Source organism: Tamandua tetradactyla, chromosome 11 (assembly GCF_023851605.1).
Source record: "Tamandua tetradactyla isolate mTamTet1 chromosome 11, mTamTet1.pri, whole genome shotgun sequence".
Lineage (NCBI taxonomy): Eukaryota > Metazoa > Chordata > Mammalia > Pilosa > Myrmecophagidae > Tamandua > Tamandua tetradactyla.
The window spans coordinates 93,308,141-93,318,833 of NC_135337.1; the positions used below are offsets into that span (position 1 = coordinate 93,308,141).

The 10,693-nt window shown below is 40.3% G+C and overlaps 1 pseudogene; it reads left to right on the forward strand.

The window, feature by feature from the left end:
* Window positions 1–6,686: 6,686 nt before the first annotated feature.
* LOC143649260 (olfactory receptor 7A17-like) lies at window positions 6,687–7,607 on the forward strand (annotated as a pseudogene).
* Window positions 7,608–10,693: the final 3,086 nt, after the last annotated feature.

Below are 10,693 nucleotides of genomic sequence, written 5' to 3' on the forward strand. Positions count from 1 at the left end.
GAAGCCTAACTTGAATTATGAACGAGATTCATAGCCCCTCAGTAACTTCCCAGGCTCTGGGCAACTGATAAGCCCAGATCCCTTTGAAGGAACCAATGCTAGGATGCCAATGGAAAGGACACTGCTATAATGCCCCAAATTTATAGTTTTGTTATTCCTCCCAACTGTTCCAAAATAGACCAATGATCTTTTACCTGGGTGTTTGTGCATCAGGGAAAAGGAAATGATAATGCATTTCAGGCATTTAGACGCTGGCTTTGAACTGATAATGATTCTAGGAGACCCAGAATGTCACCACGGTCCCCCGGTAAATATAAGGACTTAGGAAGGTCAGGTGATCAGTGGAGTTTTAGCTCAAATTTGTTTCTACAGTGATTTCTTTTGGTTACCACCCCATTCTGTGATTATTTCACCTGTTCTAAATGCATAATTGAAACAGACATACTCAGCAAATTCTCTGAGGTGTGAAATGAGTGTTATTACAACAGGAAAGGCCAATTGGAAGGAATTAGATCTGAGTTTACCTAGTAAAAGAGTGAAATCAAAGAATACTGCATTCCTGGAGGTATTTCAGAGATTAGTACCTCCATCAAGAACTTGAAGGATGCAGGGATGGTGATTCCAACTGTATCTCCATTCAATTCTACTATTTGACCTGCAAAGAAAATAGATGGATCTTAAAGGATGACAGTGGATTTCATTAAATTAACCAGGTGTTGAGTCCAGCTGCAGCTGATGTGCCAGATGTGATATTACCAGTCAAGTGAATTGAAGAATCAAATAATCCAAAGATAACTGAAGACTATTTGAAGATTGTATTTTTACTGTGGATGTAGGCAACTGAGCCAAGATGCATCTTAATTCCATCCCTGGAGGCCCTCTAGAGAAGGCCAGAGAAAAGTACTGGAAGATAATGGAAGCCAGAAAAACCAAGGACTTTAGGATGACTGGTAGCCAGTCCCAAAGCTGTACAGTCTCCAGGGACTGTCCCTTTTTAACATTTAGATTTTTATATTTCTAGTCTCAAAGAATGATCCAGTATATCCTGATTGTTTCAGCTAACCCATTGTACGGTATACTTTGTAGAAGTTGGGAAATTGACACACCTGTTATGCAGCTATTGACCTGGCATATACATTTTTGACACTTATAAAGATCTACAGGAACAGTTTGTTTTCAGATAGAAAGGCCAGCAATACCTCAACACTGTCTTGCACAGGGATCTATCAATCTCCAGGCTATGTCATAGTCTATTCTGCAAGGATTTTGATTGTCTCTTCATTCCATAAACATCACACTGGTCCATTATATTTATGGTATTGTGCCGATTGGGTCTAGAGAACTAGATTAAGCATCTACTCCAGACTTATTGGTAAGGCATTTACATGTCAGAGGGGAGGAGAAAAAAACAATTGAAGCTCAGGGGCATTCTATATCAGTAAAACTTCTAGGTGTCCAGTAGTGTGGAGAATATTGAGATATCCCTTCTGAGGAAAAGGAACAGCTGATGTATCTGGCTCGCTTTACCACCCCAAAAAGGACAAAACACATATTTGATATCTTTGGATTTGGAGGCAATATATTCCTCACCTGGGTGTGGTTTTCCATCCCATTTACTGAGTGATCTAAACGCTGCTAGATTTGACTGCTAACTTGGATGAAAAGAACGGTCTACGACAGGTCCAGTCTACCATGTACACTGTTCTGGTACTTAGGTCACATGATCCAATTATGCTGGAAATTTCAGTGGGAAATAGAGAGGCCATTTATTGCCTTTGGCAGTATCTATGGTAGACTCACACTGTAGTCCCCAAAGAGTTTGGAGCAAAGCCCTACCATCCTCTGTAGAGAACGACTCTCCTTCTGAGAAACACCATTTGCCTTGTTGTTGGGTTTTAGAAGAGGCTGGACACATGGTTATCCATGGGCCACCATATTACCATGGACCCAAGTTGCCCCTCATGAGATGGGTACTTTCTGATCCATCAAGCCATAAATTTAGGAGTACACAACAGCACTCCATCATCAAATGACTCTTGTATATATGATATCTGGTTCATGCAGGCTGTGAAGACATGAATAATTTGCGGGAGGAAGTGGACCAAATGTCGATGGTCTCCATTTCTGCCTCATTGTCTTCTGTTTCACATCTAGCTGCTATGGCTTCTTGGGCAGTTCCCTATGATGAATTGACCGAGGAAGTAAAATTTGGGTTTTGTTTTGAGATGGCATGATAAATAGGTACACCCTAAGTGCACAGTTGCAGCACTACTGGGCCTTTCTAGGCTATCCCTGAAGGAAAGCAATGAATGGAAACTCTCATAGTGGGAAGACATTTGAGCAGTACACCCAGTCATTCATTTTGATAGGAAGGAGAAAGTTCCAGAGCTGCATTGGTTTACCAGTCTGTAGACTGTGGCAAGTGATTTGGCTGAATGATCAGGGTTTGGGAAAGAACATGAATAAAATATTGTTCACAAAGAAATAATGAGGCTGTGAACATGAAGAAAGTTGGAGTGCACATAACCCAAGTGTCCCTGGAGATTGGGAGTGGGACAGGGGAGAGGGTCGAGTGGTAGCAGAGAGCTTGATGTTTGGCAGATGAGTGTGAATACTGAGTCATTGCATTGATTTTTCTTTTTGTTCTTTGGTGTCTTAGAGTAGCTGGGTGGAAGGACCTGGGATTGCGCAGAGGTAGCACATGCCAAACTTTGAGTTCTGTTCTGTGGTTGCTGGTTGAAGTGCATTTCGGAAAATATTGATATTTTTTGTATGTACAGTGTTTCAGGGTGGAAAATATTCAAAAAAAGAAATCAGGGGAAGTCTGTGTGTTTTGGCATTTCTCTGTGGGTGAAAAACTGGAGATTGTGTGTCTCATGTGGAGGCTGTCAAAGAGGGTGATTTTTGCAGAGGAGGATGTTTTTCTTAAATTTTTTTTTATCATGTAGTATAACATATAAAGCAAAGCAAAGGAATAAAAAAGCAATAGTTTTCAAGGCAATCTCCTCCTTGATTGTAGGTACAAACATCTATAATGCTTATGGATTTATTGATAATTTAATAAATCATTGATGTATTTATTGATATATACTTATATATATATCAAATATCTTGATATATTTGATATATTTATTTGATAAATTTATTGATACTCATTAATAACTTATTGATAATTTGAGGCCACAAAATGTTCTTACAGTAACTATTTAGGTCAGTGCTCTTTTATCCAAACAACTGCAGTGTCACCTGGCCAAATTGACACGTTAACATAATCATTACATGTGCATACAGCTGGTGGCCTCTTTCCTCAGCCACACTTGTCATTGACCAATGGACTCACGAACAGAGTGGCTATGGTGATAGGGATGAAGGTTATGCATAGGCTCAGCAATTTATGGTCTTCCACTCACCAAGGCCAAATTCTGCATAGCCTCTTTTGAATGCCCATTCTTCCAACAGAGAGATCAACACCCAATCCCTGATATGGCAATATTCCTTGGTGTGGCAACCTGCAATATGGTGGCAGGTTGTTTGCATTGAACCACTTTTGTAATGGGAGGGGCACTGTTCCTTACTTACAGGAATAGATGTGTCCTCTTGATATCAATTTTTCTTCCTTGCTTGCAATGGTTCTATGAAACTCTAGTTTGCATTATCCACCATGATGGGCATCACCCAGCAGTTTCTCTGTCCAAGGAGCCCACTTTACAGAAGATAAGGTCCTGGAATGGGCGCATTGAAATGGAATTTACTTGTCTCACCATGTCCCCCATTATCTGGATACAGGCTGGATTGATGGAATGGAGGAATGGGCTTTTTTAGATTCAATTAAAGTGCTAGCTCGATGGTAATACCTTGAAGTGTTGGGACAATGTTCTCCAGAAGACTGTATAGGATCTAAATCCCCAGCCACTGTATGTGGCCCTTTTTTTGTTTTTTGTTAACAGGACTTGATGTTTATTCATTGCCTTTTCTTGATGAATAATTGTTTTTTTTTCTATTTTTTAATATGTATTTTATTGAGAAATATCCACACATTTACAATCCAACATTACCATACAATCAATGGCTCCCAATATCATGACATAGTTGTTTATACTTCACCAAGATCATTTTTATAACATCTGCATTAGTCCAGTAAATGAAATTAAAAGGGGAAAGAAGAACGTATGCATCCCTCTCATTGATGCACACTATTTCAGTCTTTCCAATTATTACCTTTTGTCTCCCCTATTATTTTTATACTTTTATCCTTATTTTTTTCTATTCATCTGTTCAGAATCCTGTATAAAAAGGAGCATCAGAAAAGGGATTTTCACAATAACACCATTACATTATCAATGTCAAGGAAATGGAAATGGGAGCAGCACCACTCATTATTACCCCTAGGCTTTGTTTTGCTGTTTGCTTCTTTTTTGTGGGTTACATGGTCAGAGAATTGAACCTGGGTCTCCCACATGGAAGGCGAGCATTATACCACTGAACCACCCATGCACATCTAACCCTAGTGCTTTGTTAGAAAACATTTGCTTCCTGTATGTTCACCCTTATGCTCTGCCAGTCCAGAGGTCTTATTTCCAAAGGAAAGAGTGGTACCACCAGGAGACACAACAAGGTTTCAACGGAACTGGAAGATAAGATTCCCAATTAGGCCAATTTAGGGTATTTATGCCTCTGAAGCAAGAGCTAAAAAGAGAGTTACTGTTCTTGCTGAAGTGAATGAGTTTAATTTTCAAGTGGAAATAGAAGTGTAACTACATGATGTAGGTGAAGAAGATTTGTCGGGAACATAGGTGATCCCTTCAGTCATCTCTCCAAACTGTCATTCCCTGTGATTGAAGTCAATGGAGCACAGTGATAGCCAACCCAGACAGGTCTCCTAACAGCCCAGACCTTAAAGGACTGAAAAATTGGATCGCCTTACCAGGAAAATAACCATGACAAGAGGAGGTGCTTGCTGAGGGCATAGTAAAAAATGGAATGGGTAGAGGAAGCAGGTAGTTTTAAATATGAGCTTTGTCTCTATGACCAGCTACAGAAGTGAGGAGACAATGAATATTTCTTCTTGCTTCCTTATGATGTTAGTATAGATGCAAAATCTTCGTTTTTTTCTCGTCCCTTATCCCTATATCTTTAAAAATAAATTCTATTAATTTCATGCCATTGTATTTAAGTTACAAGACCTAAGAATAATAATTCATTTTAATTGAGCACTTGCATCCTCTGGTGGGGAATGTGTTATTACATTGCCTGTTATATGCAGGACAGGTGAATTATGTTAGGTGAAATTAGGTCTATGTTATTAAACTTATATGAAATTAAGTAACATTTAAGTAAATGTGTATGGGTGACAAGTTTATGAGGTATGGATCATAATGGTTAATTACATGTGTCAATTTAGCTGGGTTATGGTGTCCAAATGTATGGTGAAGCGAGCACTGCCCTGGCTATTCTTGGGAGGTATTTTGTAGATGGATTTAAATCATTGGTCAGTTGCCTGTATATGGCTGACTGCACTTACAATCAACCAAGGAGATGGGCCTGAGCAGTGCAAGGCATTTCCTCATCCAATCAGTTGGACTTAAAAGGGAGAATTGAGCATTTCGTTAGTCATAAAAAAGAATATCTATGTCTACTTCAGGATTTCATCTTCTTTTGGGAATTTCATCATTGCATTGATTGAAAGTCACAATGTGCAGTTTCTGTGGGGAATTTAATGTTACCTTCATTGAGTTTCTGACTCAGAGGTCCTATGGACTTTGGACTTGTCAATTCCAATACTCTTGAGCCAAATCCTATAGTAAATCTCTTAATATTTACAGGAATGTCTATATATGATCACTCCTCTCTCTCTATTTCTCTCTATCTCTCCTCTCTCTATACTATCTATTTAATCCATTTCATTTCTTACAACTATTCTGATTAAATGATCTTTGTGATAAAGTTAATGACATGAAGAAATACAACAATGATAAGGAACTCTCTATAACTTCGAGTTTTATCATTGGGGTCCCATCCTGTTCTTAAAATTTCTCTTACACCATCTCTCATCTTCTCCCTTTTACTAATCCCCAGTAATACTGCCTTCCTTGTTGACACTGAATAGTCAATCAAGTTCTTTCCTTAGGGTCCTTGCCCTGGACATTTCCTGCACTGGTCACAAACTTCTCGTATCCTTTTGACTCCTGCCTTCTGTATCTTGAGGTCTCTGTTCAAATGTTTCCCTGTCAAGCATTCTTATACGAATATTGAGTTTCCCTACTCAAACTCTCCATTTCACCTGCTTCCATTTCATTTTAGCTGCTGTCACTATGTCACATAATATATGATTATGACATTATTTACTTATTTCCTTTCCTCTTCACCATATTGCAGGCAACTTTTGTTATCAGCACATCATTTCCCTTGGATCATCAGTAACTGATGCATAGCTGGATAGAACATCATTTCTCAAATGAATGAACGAATTTCTCATGAAGACATTTGAATGAATGCTGACTGGGGGAATATTTCAAAATTTGCACAGTAATTCCTAATCAGAGATGGTACTCTGTTTAGAATTGACAAACAAATCCAGAATTTAATTTCCTGACTCTAAGATGTAAATTATGGACACAATAGTCATGGTTGTTTGTTTGAAAATTAATCGTGTTATTTCTCTCTTTTTGAGTCGTGACATCTAAAACATGGAACCTGAAAATGACACAAGAGTTTCAGAACTTCTCCTTTGGGGATTTTCAGAGGAACCACAGCAGCAGACGTTCCTCTTTGGGCTCTTCCTGTTCATGTACCTGGTAACCATCTTCTGCAACCTGCTCATCATTCTGGCCACCATTACCGACTCCCACCTCCAAACACCCATGTACTTCTCCCTCTCCAACCTGTCCTTTACTGACCTCTGTTTGTCCTCCAACATGGTCTCAAAGATGCTGGTGAACATCCACATGCAGAACCAAGTCATAACCTATGCAGGTTGCCTCACACAGACGCACTTTTTCATACTCTTTGGGGTGTTGGATGACTTCCTCCTGGCTGTGATGGCCTATGACCACTTCGTGGCCATCTGTCACTCCATGCAGTACACGGTCATCATGAACCTCTGGCTCTGTGTCCTGCCGCTTCTGGTTTCCTGGACTGTGAGTGCCCTGCAATCCCTGTTACACTGCTTACTGGTGCTGCCCCTCTCCTATTGTACACAGGTGGAGATCCCTCACTTTTTCTGTGACTTTCATCAGATGGTCCAACTTTCCTGCTCTGACACCTTCATCAATGAAATAGTGATGTATTTTGCAACTGGGATCCTGAGATTTGGTCCGCTCACTGGTATCATTTACTCTTATTTTAAGATTTCTTCTTCTGTGTGCATGATCTAAGGAATGTATAAAGCATTTTCCACATGTGCATCTCACCTCTCAGTGGTCTTCTTATTTTATTGCACACTCCTAGGAGTGTATCTTTGTTCTACAGCATCCCCGGATGCACATCCAAGTGCCACAGCCTCTGTGATATACACTGTGGTCACACCCATTCTGAATCCCTTCATTTAAAGCCTGAGGAATAAAGATGTGAAGAGGGCTCTGAAAAGATTCTTCAGGATTAAGTCATAAATGGTGCAGAGGAAGTGTTTGTGTATCAAGTAGTCAAATGATCTGAGGCATAAACTGTGATTCTTTGATCAGTTTATGGAGCATGGACCTGTCCTTGATTCAGACATGGCCTTAAATCTGATGAAACCAAATTTCCATCACACATCATGTTGCCATACGGAAGGATAGTGTTTAATAATTAACACTGTCATTGTCAGGTTCGTGTGTCAACTTGGCCAAATGGTTGTACTTGTTTATCTGGTTGGGCAAGTGCTGTCCTGTCTGTTGCAATGAGGACATTTCATAGAATTAGATCATGATCATGTCAGCTGCATCCACAGCTGATTCCGTTTGTACTCAGCCTCTGGGTAGTGTCTTTTGCAATGAGTGGCACTTAATCCAATTAGGCAAAGCCTTTTAAGAAGTATTCAGAAGAGACAGGCTCTATTCCTGCTTCAGTTGGCAAGCTTCTCCTGTGGAGTTCATCCAGACCCTCCATCGCAGCTGTCATATTCACAGCTTACCCTGCAGATTTTGGATGTTGCATTCACACAGTCATGGGAGACAATTTTATAAATTTTTATTTGCGAGTGTTCCCTGTTGATTCTCTTTCTGTAGTGAATCCTAACTAATACATCTTGGTACCAGGAGTGGTTCTTAAGAAACAGAATCTTAAAAATGGGTTTTTATGAATGGTTTTCTACTCTGACTCGACTCAAAGGCACTAAGGACTCTGATCCCCATAATCAGAATGGCACTCCTTATCCACGGGGTTAGTTGGCATAAGAGATAGTCAAAATATCACCATTTGATTCTCCTAATGCTTTGCTTGTATGAAACCAGGCTCTGGGGGAAATGTTTTTGACAATTTTACAGGGTTTTGTGGAAATAAGAAGTATATGCATGTTAGCTGGTTGCTGTTAGATACACTGGCTGCATTAAGGTGTGAAAAAGATCGGCTTAAGGCTTCAAAAGAGAAACTTAAGTGCTGTCTGACAGATGTAGACATTTCTATGAGTATTCTGAAGGAAAGTCTTTCCTGTTGCCATAGACTTAAAGATCTCTGAAAATCAGACTCAGAATCTTATTGTTATAGTAGCAACTTGACAACATCAACTGAAATCTCAATGTTGCATGATGTCTGCTGTTAAAGTGAGGGCATTGATTAGAAAGGAGTGGAACTCTGAAAAGTGGGATGGTGACATATGGATTGATATTGATGTTGGGGGTGAGGTTGAAACCTAAGGTGATGCTGAGTCTTCTCTAGATAACCCTGTAATAGTTTGCCCTGAGGACATATCTGCCCCACCTCCAGCTTGCATTGAAGAGTTGGCCACCTAACCTCCTCCTGAAGGGATTAGCCCCAGAGTGAGAAATCCCATATCACCAGATGAAACTGCAAATGAAGGACCTGAAGCAAATGGCTTGGAAGATATTTCTAATTTTTTTCATGACCCACCACCACCACCCCTCATTTCTTCCAGACCTATAACTAGAATGAAGTCCCAACAGGCCCCTAAAAGTGAGGTACAAAGTATCACACATGAGGAGTTACATAACACTCCAAAAGAACTGTTTGAGTTTTCCAATTTATATAGACAAAAATCAGTGGAATATATGTGGCAAAGAATTTTAAGGGTGTGGGATAATGGTGGGAGGAATGTAAGGCTGGATCAGGCTGAATTTATTGATATGGGCCCACTAAGCAGAGATTGTGCATTCAGTGTTATAGCTTGAGGGGTGAAGAAAGGTATTAAATGTTTGTTTGGATGGTTGGTTGAAACATGGATCAAAAGGTGGCCAACATTACCTGAGGTTGAAATGCCAGAACTTCCCTAGTATAATGTAGATGAGGGAATCCAGAGGCTTACAGAGATTGGAATTTTAGAGTGTATTTATCATGCAAAACCTGCTGTTACACCCCAGGAATGTTCAGAGGATGCACCTTTTACCAGAACAGTGAGAAATGAATTTATGAGACTAGCACCATCATCCCTAAAGAGCTCTGTGGTTGCACTTCTCTGTAGCTCAGAAGTTACTGTAGGAACTGCTGTCACAGAGATGGAATCCTTAAACCCAATGGGGATGAGAGGATCCCGAGTTGGCAGAAGCCAGGTGGCAGCACTTCATTGCCAAAGACACGGTAGACATGGCTACTATAATAGAGGGCAAGCTCAAAGCAGACGTCAAAATTATATGACTTGCAGAGATTTGTGACATTGCCTAGTAAATCATGGGCTACCTAGAAATGCAATAGAAAGTCAGTCTACTAAATTCCTGTTTGAGCTGTATAAACAAAAGGGTTCTAGGTCAAGTGAACAGAAGTCTAACCTAAATTACAAAAACACAGAATCATGCCCCCTTAATCAATTTCCAGACTTGAGACAGTTTACAGATCCAGAGCCCCTTGAATTAAGGGGAGGCCATGTCCCTTTCTGGGAGAATCCTGTTGCTCTGTCACAAATTTATACTGTTAATCTTCCTCCAAACCTTCCCCAAGGAGACCAATGGCATTTTACTCGGGTAACAGGGCATTGGGGAAAAGGAAATGATCAGATATTTCAGGTATTATTAGACACTTGATCAGAAGTGACATTGATGTCAGGAGACACAAAATGTCACTCTGGTCCACCAGTAAGAGTGGGGGCTTATGGAGGCCAGGTGATCAGTGGGGTTTTAGCTTAGATCCATCTCAGAGTGAGTCCAGTGGGCCCCCGGACCCATACTGTAGTTATTTTCCCAGTTCCAGAATGTATAATTGGTATAAGACAGATTGAGCAACTGGCAGAATCCCCACATTGGCTTTCTAATTCGTGTAGTGAGGGCTATAATGGTGGGAAAGGCCAAGAGGAAGCCACTAGAACTGCCCTTACTGAGCAAAATAGTAAATCAGAAGCAATACTGGGTTCCTGGAAGGATTGCAGAGATTATTGTCACTCTCAAGAACTTGAAAGCTGCAGGGGTGGTGATTCCTACCACATCCCCATTCAACCCTTCTATTTGACCTGTGTAGAAAACAGATGGGTCTTGGAGGATGGCAGTGGATTATTGTAAGCTCCACCAAGTGGTAACTCCAATTGCAGCTGCTGTTCCAGATGTGGTATCAT